Source organism: Amblyomma mixtum, chromosome 1 (genome assembly GCF_055824585.1).
Source record: "Amblyomma mixtum isolate Tamu chromosome 1, ASM5582458v1, whole genome shotgun sequence".
Classification (NCBI taxonomy): domain Eukaryota; kingdom Metazoa; phylum Arthropoda; class Arachnida; order Ixodida; family Ixodidae; genus Amblyomma; species Amblyomma mixtum.
The window spans coordinates 36,827,796-36,840,025 of NC_143012.1; the positions used below are offsets into that span (position 1 = coordinate 36,827,796).

The window sequence follows — 12,230 nt, forward strand, 5'->3', positions numbered from 1 at the left end:
GCGCAATATGTTCGCGGGTTTCTGGCGCGCTACAGATCGGAGATCTCCGTCCAAGCGTCACAAGTGTAGTTCCTGGGCGCTAAGCATGTCGTATCAGCTGCGAATCGACATTCCAACAATGTTCGGCGAATGCCCCGATGCCGTCGGCATCGACTGAAGAACGGAACTTGGAAAACGGACCCATTAAGACCAGATTACCTCCCTCGATTAAGAGAACCGTTTAGAGATAACACTAATAATTTTCAGTGACAAGTGGAAGCGCGCACACATATCCTATGACTTCAGGAATTGTGGCGATGTCTAACATACTTTGTTTCATAACTACACACACATCGCAATTCTCTTTTGTTACTTAACTAGGGAACAACTTTTGGGCCGTGAAGCTTCGCACACACGGATCGTTGCCATGTTCAGCCACGCCGATTATAACGGCTTCTTTCTGAGACAAAAGCTGTAACGTGAAAAAAGGCCACACCTGAAAGCCGACTCAATATACACCTGCGCCGTAATATATCATTTCCAGGCAGGAACCTGTAGTAAAACGAGCGTCCATAGGTAAGAACACTCACGAAGAACTATAAACGGTGGCTCGCAAAACGCAGCAAGCTTAGCGCAAGCGGCTCATTCGCCTGGCTGGCATAAGGTTCATGACGCATAACCTCCCATCTTGTGTGTTAAACCCTTTGTTCACCCCAGTTGTCCACGCCTTTTCTTCAACAGGCATGCAATAAGCATGCCTTTGTTACCAACGCAATGAGCCAGGTTTCCTGCATACAGTCACGACCATTATAATACGGAACATGTGTAGGCGATCAAACTCCTTTATCGCCTTACCTAGCGAGAATTAGGAGGTACAGCCTTCGTCAAAAGTTTAGAGCCCAGGGCGTTTGCTTCTGGACCACACTGCTTTGCTCGTAATGCGTCCTCAGCGTCCCAAATCTCCTGAAGGTAAGAAGATTTTTGGTCCTGCTCCTTCCAATGCGTAGGACTTCCATGAGTCCTACAGGAGCGCCACAATAGTGTTCAGAAGCAAACCCCCTGGGCTCTAAACTTTTGACAAAGGCTGTACACCGCACGCCAAAAGTACTCAGGCCACTACGCTCACTAGTAGTGAATTGAATGTTCATTGAATTCTTCGTGTAACGGAGCATTCAAAGCACAGGTCAAGCAGTGAGCTTCTCTGTCGCGAGACGAAATCTTCTACCAGAATTTGAAAGCCCTTTGGCCTTCAATGGTGCCGTGGAGGTTCCAATAGCGGCACGAACGAACAGCCCACGGCCTGAAGACTTTTGACCAAGACTGTACCTAACATATATACTAGCCGCTGTTATTAACGTGCAGCATACAGGCTCAAGAAAAATTGGCATTATCTTTACGTAATAGGTCAGAAAAGTTGAAACGCATAAGTATTCTTCGTATTATTCTGACCGAGCCAGTATAACCCGCAAGGATGACAGTTGAAAAAATAAATAAAGCGACCCTGTGTTTTTGATAGAGCGCGCGGCCAACTAAATACACTTTTCCACCCTCCATTGACTTCCAAAAATGGTGTTTGCTGGCGAACCTATGACATCACACACACGCGACTGACTGTACACGCTTGCTGAAGGCGTTCACACCACGGATGACAACGAGAGAAAAGAGAACGCACAAACTTTCGACAGTGTGCTGGGAGCAAACAAACACCACTGCCAGAGACTAGAGCAGAACAAGTACGAATCACCCCTTGCATACGCGAAATGCTTATAACCATGGCCATAAACACCGCGACAATTGTTTATGACACCTCGGTTGCCGGATGCCGAGCTTCCATTTGTTCCCAACCCGTGTTTGCCTAGCTCGAGGACACCGCAGCCCTCCTTTTACCACCCGCATTGAACACGGAAGCGAGCCGGTTGCCACGCACCCATGACGTGCCATCACGTGACACGCCGTCCAGAAGCGTAATCAGCGCTTCGGTCTCCGGTGCGTATCCACGGATGAAAAGTAAAACATCGACAATAAAAAAACTATGGTCGGAACTGTTACCGGCCTCATTGCCGCCCAGAAACTCATAGCAGCACACTAAATAACTGAAAGACGTACAACACCAAAAGCTATCAGGTCAGGCAAGATCCCAGCAAATGGCTTTTCTACGAGTCACCAATGTTGTTCGCACAGTAAATAGGGGACGTGTGACAAGGACCACAGAGTATGCCTTCCGTTCTGGCCTACCCCGGAGTAACACCTTCCCGTGGTTCGAGGCGAAGCTTATGGCCGAATTTCTCTTATGCGTGGACTTATCTCGGCAGGAACGTGGTCCCGACAGCGAGATATTTAATGCCAGGAAGGGTGAGATGAGCGATCGCGCCCAACGTAATCTCTCTAACCTTCCACTCGCCAGCTACAGAGATCCCGCTTGAAGCGCGGGCCAGCGGAACTAGACCAGAAACGCACGGGTCTTGAGAGGCTGTAGTATGATTTTACTGCGTTGCAACATGGGGGCAGACTCACTACAATAGCGCGCCCCACTTCTCCGATCCGATCGACGATGGCGGACCACGGACACCACCGAACGGGGCGCAACAACGCCCCGTTCGGTACACACAGTGTATTTCGGTCTGCGTATACAATGCTGCTCTCAAGACAAACAGCCTTGAATGATAACTGCTCGACTACATACTGCGGTATTGTTACGCCTCGTCTGGAACTGGCGAGTGCGAGGTGTGCTATGCTGGCAACGGCGTCGCTCGGGAAGTGTTTTATTATACGCGGTGCGTATCTCGAGACTCATTTCTGGGGCGTGTTTGTGCGCGAAGAGAACTGCCTATCTTTAGCTATATCACACAGAGCAAACTTTCCTGCAGTGTAGTGACATGTTTTTGAAGCAATGCGCTGAGCTCTGCATGACAGGACGGGGGCATCAGGGTTGTCAGTGAGAGAAGGCGCCACTAACAGTCGCTAAAACCTCCTTTTCATACTCATGTGAATGCAAAGAGATAACCTCGCATGAGCAGAGTGTTTCACTGTCCGATAACTGGACACCAGCAACCTGAGCTCTCATTTGAAACCGCTTAGTTTAAAGACTGATCAAGCCGGTCTCTCGCACAGACTAGGCAACGGGGACACAATTGACAATGTTCAGAAAACGCGTTGCTGCTACAAAAAAAAAAAGTGTTAAAGGCTCAAGCCTTGAATCAGTCAGTTCGTTCACCACCATACAGATCAAAAGGTTGCTGTCCAATAAACGCCAGAATTTCGGGCAAATCTAACGGAGTTATCTGTGTTATCTCACAGACAACTTATTTTATTTGCTAATATATTTCGTATCCAGGTTTTCACCAAATGAACAAATGCTCAGTCGCACTGTAATCTTCACTTCTGATATCGATGTTGTGCTTTTTTCTCTTACATATATTATCCCATTTCAGTTTGATTTCGTCGATAAAAATGTTTCGCATATTTTATCTTGATACGCACTGAAGTTCTTATTTATGCAGTTTCAGCCAATGATTCATTAATGCGACAGCATTATGTGGCTCTGTCGCGTCAGCAAAAAGTGTCCACAAATTTTGTCCGCGCTATAATGTCGTTCTCTCAAAGTGTGATTCTGACAGATAGTGTGTGATAAAATGTTGCCGTGGGAAAAATTGGGTTAATTAGGTGCAATTAGTTTAATAATTAAACGCGAAAAAAATACATTTAGACGTCACAATAGTGACGGACGTCGATATAGTACATGGTCGTCAGAACAGCAGCGGACGTCGATATAGTGCGTGGACGTTTTGCTTTCGCACTGCTCCAATGCGGGTCGCCCAGTGAGGCTATACTTTGCAAGTAGCTTTTTTCCCAGGTCGCCTTTTTCTCTCTTAAAGAAACGAAGAATGTTTGAGTTCGATCACCGCACCGAAAAACACTGACTAGCCGAACTCCCGCGCGAGACGTAGCAAGCCAAACAACGCCGGCCCCATTAACGTTGAAACATTCCGTCCCAAAGACAGCACAAGAAAGTTCGCCTAGAGAGGGGCGTCGAACACCACCCCGACTTGCTCGCGACGCTACAAAGAAAAAGAGAGAGGGGGAAAAAAAGGACACTTTCGTGCTCACAGCTGTCGCCAGCGCGTTCTCTCTGTTCCGGTTCGTCACGGCACGATCTCGCGTCCATCTAACCCAAGCGTGACGTCCTGCTCGTTCCTCCCCCCCCCCCCCCCCCCTCCTATCCTAGTCTCTCAGGTACACCCATTGTACACGTAGGCTACCTGCGAAATCGCGAGTCGGCGGAAGTGCTGGTCGGCCATTCCCGGAGACGCCGACGCTTACAGTCGCCACACACGCAGTAACTCTCTAATACACAGTGTATGTACGCGAATACACACAGGTTGTACCTGAATGTAGAAGCAAGACGACTGGCGGCGCTCGTCCATGTGTATCCTCTTTCACCACTAAAACCGTGCACCGTCGCAGAAGCTATGTACAGCGATTCTACAACGCTGCTATTCGGCTCTGTACTTACAGGTCACCAGCCAATAGGAGATCGAATTTGCGGGGTTCTTTTTCGAGCGTAAAGAACTCTCCGCTCGACTGCAGAGCTCAGGTGATCAGATCGCGGAGCTTCTTAACCAATCACATTTGACTAGTTTAATCAGAGAGCGTTCAAACGCTAAGAAACGACTTGGGTGGCTCGGCCCCTACCTGACAGATTGACTCCAGCTCTACGGCGTCAACAACGGTGCATGTTTTTTTGTTTGTTTTTTAAAGCGAGAGGCGATAGTATCAAGCAGTACTTCTTCCTACTGTTTTCTCTTCTCCTCCATCTATCTCGCCCGACCTACAACATCTTTTCTTTTGCCAACTCCTTCGCACACGCGGAAGAAGCGGCGAATGCTTCGGGAAATTCGAGCCGAATCGTTCGCGCCGCCGGCGCGCCACTTTTTTTATTTATTTACTTCATTCCGCCTTTCTTCTCATTGTTGTCCCTCCGTTCCACTTAATCTTTCTTTTCTTTCTCTTCGCTTCGTTTATTCTTTCGGGGCATTTCTTTCTTATGTTACGCGCGCCGGGTCGTCCCTCGCCGCCGCTTGACCGGACGCGGCGATCCAGAAAAAGGGGAAAGGGAACGGAACGAAACGGTGCACAGGGGCGGAGGAAGCACCGCCGCCGCCAAACTGAAGAGAAAGAGAGAGAGAGAGAAGAAGAAATGAAAAGAATGAAGAAGGACGAAGAAAAACTCGCGAAACACGAATTTTCGATGGCCACTACTGCACGCAGCGGAAAGACAGAAGGGTGCAGGCAGGGAATGAAGGAAAGAGGGAGGGCGGAAGAGGTCGCGAAACGGGCGAAATAAATAAAAAAAAAAGTAGGCGTAGATAAAGGGAAGCGGCGCGCGGACGGCGTAAAGACGGGAGTCTCGAAGATGTACATGCAGGGCAGCGGATTGTTGAACCGGGAACACACACTGCGAGAGAGAGAGGTACAACGTATTCGATTTGTGTGTGCTTTGGATACGCATGAACTGGTTTCGAGATGCGGCTGCGTAGCTTCGGTATGCTCAGAACTTCCGACAGGGTCTCGTGCGCTGGGTATTATTTTTTGTTCGCATGCAGTTTTTAATGGTCCACCAGTTCGAAGTGAGTCGGTCGCGAGTCAAGTAAACAGTCTACTCAAATGAATTAAAACGAGAGCGCCGGCGTCGATTTCCTCGTCCTTGCGATACCGGCCGTTCGGTATCCCCTGCGTAAAGCTTCTGAGGAAAGCGAAATAATGAGTTTTTGTTTTACTACAAAATCCGCATTTCATCGGGTTTGCTGTGAACGCTGAATTTGTAACTGAAGAGCTCCGGAATATTTCCAAACGCCCCCCAGGGGCATTTTGATGAACACCGATACATCCCAACACACGACGCATCCAAACACACGACACATCACAACACACGACACATCCCAACACACGACACATCCCAACACATGACACATCCCAACACACGACATATCCCAACACACGACACATCCCAACACACGACATATCCCAACACACGACATATCCCAACACACGACACATCCCAACACAGATACACATGAACAAAGATACTCCTGAACATCGGCGTTCGTACCTGTATTCCCAAAGAATTAAACCTGTCCACTGAGGCAAGCAATAGATCGTCCGTGGTACGATGAGCCTTTGTCACAAGTGTCCGACTAGCGGAGGTCGCTGCAGAGTCGTCTCAAGCAGGGAGGGCATTTACAGCCCTGGGTGCAGCTAGAAGCTGCTGCTAGAAACCCTGAAGAGCTCTCTAACTTCAAAGGGGTTGTAAATGTCTCCCTATACAGTTCGACAACGAGCTCTGTAGGCCGGAAACGTTTTGCAAAAGTAGTTGCATCTCTTTCACCGCCTACAACCCCCTTATGTGACGGCGAGGGTGTCCACCCAGAGTAACAGTTACCGCGCATTTCCTTTCGTCAAAAACTCATCCCCCTGTTTACCAAAGTAAGCGGCTTTGTATCGAACCCACGACCTCATGGTTAGCATCGAAATTCCGGATTATTAGAGAATATATAGTCGGATAAAACTAAGGAATCAAGTGGAAATATCGAACCCACGACCTCGCGGCTAGTACTGAAATTCTGGAATATTAATCCGGGACAGACACACCAAAGACAGAAATGAACCTACGGGCCAACGCATCAACGAGTCATCTACAGCCTAATTATTGCACTGGAACTTCGGTCTTAATTCCAGAAATCCAGGTTGAGGATATGACGTCAATCACATTCTTCGCACTTGCCACGGAGGTAACGTGGACGAACAAACCGGACAACCCGCGGCTCACTCAACTCCTGTACACACGGAGCACATACGCGGGCCACGTCAGGAGTCGTCACACTGGAGACGTCACGTCTAAAAATTACATCACGAGGAACGAGATTCGGACAGGTCCGGCAGCTTGTGACAGCCTCCGGTCGCGAACTGAGGGAAATGCATATTTCATCAACGTCCCGTCAGTCACAAAGGCCGTGAGGTCAGCATACATATATTGCAAGCACGAAAAAAAAGCGCGCGCTATGTGCCTCTCTCAGAGGCAAGATATTTTGGGTACATGGCACTCGTTGTGCGCATGCATACATGGGCGGAAAGTCATCCAGCGCCGACCATACGTTCACAGCTAAATACTTCCCTCTACGGAAGCGGGAAACATCACTGTTTGTGTTTATTCACAAACAGTGAGAACATGACTTCAAAAAAATTTCACCTGACACACATTAGTCTGTCTACAAATCTTAATGCGGCAGCATTAGAAACCCCACGAGGCCAAAATGCGCCGTCGTTCATAAAACTCGCTCATTGGCCGGAGGGGTGTGACGTCACCAGACCGGAAGTGACGTCACTTTCTATGAAGGAATCAACAGCTGTCATTGCTAACGAACTGACAACGCATAATGTACAGTTAGATGTCACTATATGTTTTATTTTTACTTTATTAGTTTAAATGCATGCCCTTGGATCGACTTTGTAAATGAGCTCCTGCAAAGACTTACCAGGTCAGGACATTAATCAACAATTAATGATTTTATTGAACTGTCAGTGTCTGTACTGTTTTTTCCTCGCATATATGGCATCTTTTCCGGTTTTTATTGTATTAATGTATTTTGGCTTGTACTGTTAAGAGCTTTTTTTTTTCAACATACCCCCCTACGTAATGCCCTCTCTGGTCATTAGGGTATGGTAAATAAATTAGTAAACAATGGTCGGCGCTTGATGACTTTCCACCACGACTACTTCCAACGAGACTAGTTTCCACCGAACCCTCAATTTCAATAAGCCTATTGTTTTTCCCCGACGACCTGCGATGATAATGGAAGATGAAAAAAAAAACAAAGCTACAACACAGGCGGGAATAACACGAGTTCACGTCCTGTGACCGAGATTTGACATCTGCCACGTGACCCTGAGAGCCGTGACAACTCGCCGGCCCGGCTCGGGGGGGGGGGGGGTGACGTGTGACGCGGAGAAAGCGTCACACCGCTTCCCGCGGAACGCAGCTGCGCGGCTTTCACTGCGAGCGCGCCAAACAAGGCGCGCGCATGTGAATACCAGGAAGCGAGTTTGAAAGCTTGAAAATGCCAGTTAGACCTGATAGGAATACATTGTTGTTTTCGTCTCTGCGACCTTTAGGACGGTGTCACCGCCGAGAACGCTACACCAGCGCAATTAGACGATCACAGTTTGCACCCTTTAGTATGAAGACACATTCAAGTTTTTGTTTTGTTTTTTGATCGCCTGGTTTTACACGAGTGAACACAACTTTTACCCTTCGGTCTGCTCCCCACGAATGTTTCATGTGGGAATATTCTCTCGAGAATTCATTCCATTCCATCTTTCTCAACTTATGCCGCATGGCACACTTCTCGGATAAAAACAAAACGAACAAACCGCGCGAGCAATATAGTTAGATGACAGCGAACGCGATTTGCTGAGCGAACAAGACAGCCAGCCAGACGCGCACGTGTCAATCCCAATGCTTACGAAGCATGATAAGCACATTTCTCTTGATCGCCGGCCCAGTTCCAAGCGAGGCTGAAGGCTGCCTCCGCTGCAGCCTATTAACACATTCTGCTTGACTACAGGTGCATGCCCGACTATAGAACCAAAGCTTCCAGAGGGCACTTACTGAAAGCATTGGGCAGAACCTTAGCACTCTTGCCTTCGGAACACTGTTCTGCGGCAACACTTTGGCTTTATACCGGCGAGTATAAAGCACACACCTCAGCTAGACGTTTAATAAGACGGCTCTCGTGTCCCGGACAAACTCCATGAGAACGCTGACGTCAGGGAGGCTTAAGCACCTAACTGTCGCGAATCAGTTTCGTAAACAGACATGCTACACCCGGCCAGCATCTTCATTTTGCCCATTATGTGGGGCGAAAACTTCGTTTCCAAACCGAAATAGTCCCCCACAGAAGCGCTCCGGAGATGGATCAAGCATACAACTGCACGCGAAGACCGAAAGAACGTGACAGCAGTCCTCCAGGATTGTCACACTGTATCAGTACACCGAAAGATCACTACCGGATTTTAACGCAACATAAGTTTTCTCTTGCATCTCGAATTCCTCATTCGTCCTTCGTGAAGATGTCTCGCAAGGAAGCTCAGGAGAAAACATCGAAACTAATTAAGCGAGCGAGTGCAGCCACTCACCGGAGAAACGTCAGGAAGTTGAACTTGCAAAACCTTGTTGACGAAGGAGTCTCCACTCAGTTATACGGGAACTGAACTGCGATGACGCCGACACAGCGGGTTCTCAGCACAGCCGACAACGACGACGCGTAGCAGCCTAAGTACGGCTCGCCTTCCACTGTTCCAGGACGGACGCTTGCGGAGATGATGGCAGCCACAAAGCGAAGACGCGACGGCTGAGCGACGAAGGAAGAGGGAAGGAGGGGGGGCGTAGATCGTAACGCAGTCAAGAGCGAGGACCAGTCGTGCTGCAGCGTGATGCCGGCCGTGCGAGCCAAACCTGCTGGCGCGGTTTATCGTCTCTTGCGGCAGCGGCGGGCGTCGAACTGCGCGCGGACACCTGTTGCTCTGTGTAGTTTGGCGGCTGGCCGCTAGATGCTCGAAAAGGCGCTACCACCGCGCGCGCCGGATGGAAGCGGCCATTTTGAATAGGTGGCGGCGCACTCGAATCTGCGAGCGCCGCCGAGAGATGGCCTTCGCGGCGTGCGTAGTTTAGGGTCCCTCGATGCAGCGCGGCTTTTCGGCGCTGGGAATCGAGGCACCCTAGCGTAGTTGGTTCATGCGGTCGTTTCATGTGCGCACAGCTTATTCCTCGCAAGTAACACGTCATTTTGGACAAATTCGTTCATTTTGATGAAAACAACGCTTCTGGCAACCTTTTCTGAAGCGCGAAAAAAAGTCTTGGTCCTATTGGCTTCATTAAAGCGCTAAATTATATGAATACATTGTCCTTAATTTCTTACATATACGTTTATCATCTCCACCGAAAAACGCATTCAGTAAGATCACAGGGTCGAACCTTTCCTGCCTTAAACGTCACTCGGTTGCTGTAGTACTGTTTCCTTACAATCACACGTTCTATAGATAATGACGCCACGGTGTGATACCGTGTTCGAGACCTGAGAAGTTCAGCCACGAGTTAACACTGCGAATATTTTATTTGAAAGTCTATCATTAAACTGATTGCACACAGCGGCGCATATATAAGTTAAACCGTGAAAAACAAAATCTGAGAGGGGGGGAGGGGGGGGGGACAGAGCGGTAAATTCTCTCCTCCCATGCCACACAGATAAAGCGAAACAAAGATTCCACGTTACCTATGAGACTTTGTTGTCTCTCCTTTGTAGGACAGCCGTACACATGTCTACCACTCGCTTCAAGTTCCGGCAAGCGCAAAGCGGCGCTCGTAGTACCATAATTTTGCCTTTTAAAGACTGCCAAACGAAGAAACAAACCATTCTGATAGTTTTTATCTTTCGATAATAGGCGGCCATGGTGTTCTGTGCATTTTTACTCACGAATAGTTCGATGCGGACCATATTGGCGCAAAAGAAAAAAAATAAAAATAAGCCCTCGAGCCCCTTCCATCACCCAAATCCTTAATACTAGTTCTTGAAGCAATTTTCAGTCGTAATATTAATTTTTATACGTCTAAAAGACAGCGGTACGGTTTAGTGCAAATATTAGACGTCTCGCTACGAATGCAGTGGTAAATATGTATACCGGCTGTTTTTGTAAAACCAGCCATCGAAACGACTGGTAAGTGATGCCATTCTATATCTAGAGACATTCTGAGCTAAATCTTACTATTTATATTCGTGTGCGGCATAAAAATGTCAAGACTCACAAAGGCTTAAAACCGTAGACTACATACACTACGCAGACAAGCTAGACCCTTATGGTCTCCAGCAGAAGTCCCGCTAAACGTTTCAGACGTTCTTATCCGAACCGCTGAAGAAGAATGAACAAAAAACACGCGGGGAACTTATGGCTACTCACGTGCTTTGAATTAAAAAGTATTTCTTTTCATTTATTTCTTTATTTTTTCTCCTCCTTTATAACGACACGCCAAATCATTAGCATACAGTAGTAAGGCAACGTGTATACTAGGTTCACCCTTGTTCGCCAAGTTACAACCTTTCCGTCTTGCTAAATAAACTAATCCATGACAATTTTAATATTACTAGAAATTCAAAACACAATATCCGAGACTACTGCCGAGACAATTTCAGTCTGTGAAAGAAGCAGACATGAATTTCCTTGTCCAAAGTTTGGGACATCTATCCTGTATATTCTAGTTATGTATAACATTTGCTTTGAGTACATGTGTGTATTGCGATTTTTTTTTTGCATGTGTGTTCGCGCTTAGCGTAAATGTGGATTTGCATCGCATACCCATGGCATTACTAATTGACGTAAATGATGTGACCCTCGCCTTCCTTCTGTACTGCCACTGTCTCAAGGAGTCGGGACCTTCAGTCAAGCTGTTACCACAGCTTTTAGTCCCGGCTCCTCCTTTGTAAGAAAGGAAAATAAACTTGAACTTGAATAAGCAACGCGGTTTTGTGGCCTATAGAGGTTGCGTGGCCTAGACTAACACAACCTTGAGTAATGCGATATTAGAGCTAAAGCTCGAAAAATGCGCTTGTCCAAAATTTCTGGTTATGATCTTGACAATGCTTTGCTGTGCGTAGGGCGGTCTTCCCCTCGCTTTTTTTTTTTTTTTTTGGTGCGTGTCAGTAATAATGAGTCGCTAGTCAGCGCTTGTGTTGTCCCTGTTATATGTTCGTCCTTGTCCTTTCCCATTGTCACAAATTACGCCCCAGACACCGCTTTCGCTGTCCTCAAACGTAGCAGCTGTAAGCGGACAGGGTTGTCGATCACGGTCAGGCGATTCTCAGGAGCGACTTCCTTGATCGCAGACACATCCTCCACCCATCGGCGAGCTCTGTTTTTCCCGTTGAGTCACGCAGTGATTGCGCCGCGGAGCTCAGCACTGCTCGCGTACGAAAGGAAAACGTTCACGCGTCTTCTATCAAATGCGCAGGAAACCTACTTGTCAGCCAACAACAAAACGGCTCGATGGAGTATGTCACGTTAGTCGAGATAGCGCCGATGAGAACTAAATGACGAATAGCAGACCTCTTCAGTCTGTATGCAGGGTGACGCGAATTGCAAATCGGTGCCTTAATCGCAGACGGTGACGTCAAGACAGCTCAAGCTTGGTCATGTGACTAGAC

At 47.9% G+C, this 12,230-nt stretch overlaps 1 protein-coding gene across 4 annotated transcripts in view; it reads right to left on the reverse strand.

Annotated features, from left to right (window-relative positions):
• LOC149366026 (uncharacterized) overlaps positions 1-12,230 on the reverse strand; it is a 287,338-nt gene that overhangs the window by 115,317 nt on the left and 159,791 nt on the right. The window contains exon 1 of one of the 4 annotated variants that reach the window (XM_089547681.1): positions 9,172-9,528. The exons of the other annotated variants lie outside the window; for them this stretch is intronic. The gene's annotated coding sequence lies outside the window, so the exon portion shown is untranslated. Of the gene's footprint in view, positions 1-9,171; positions 9,529-12,230 lie in introns of those variants that run through there. 4 annotated transcript variants of the gene reach the window in all.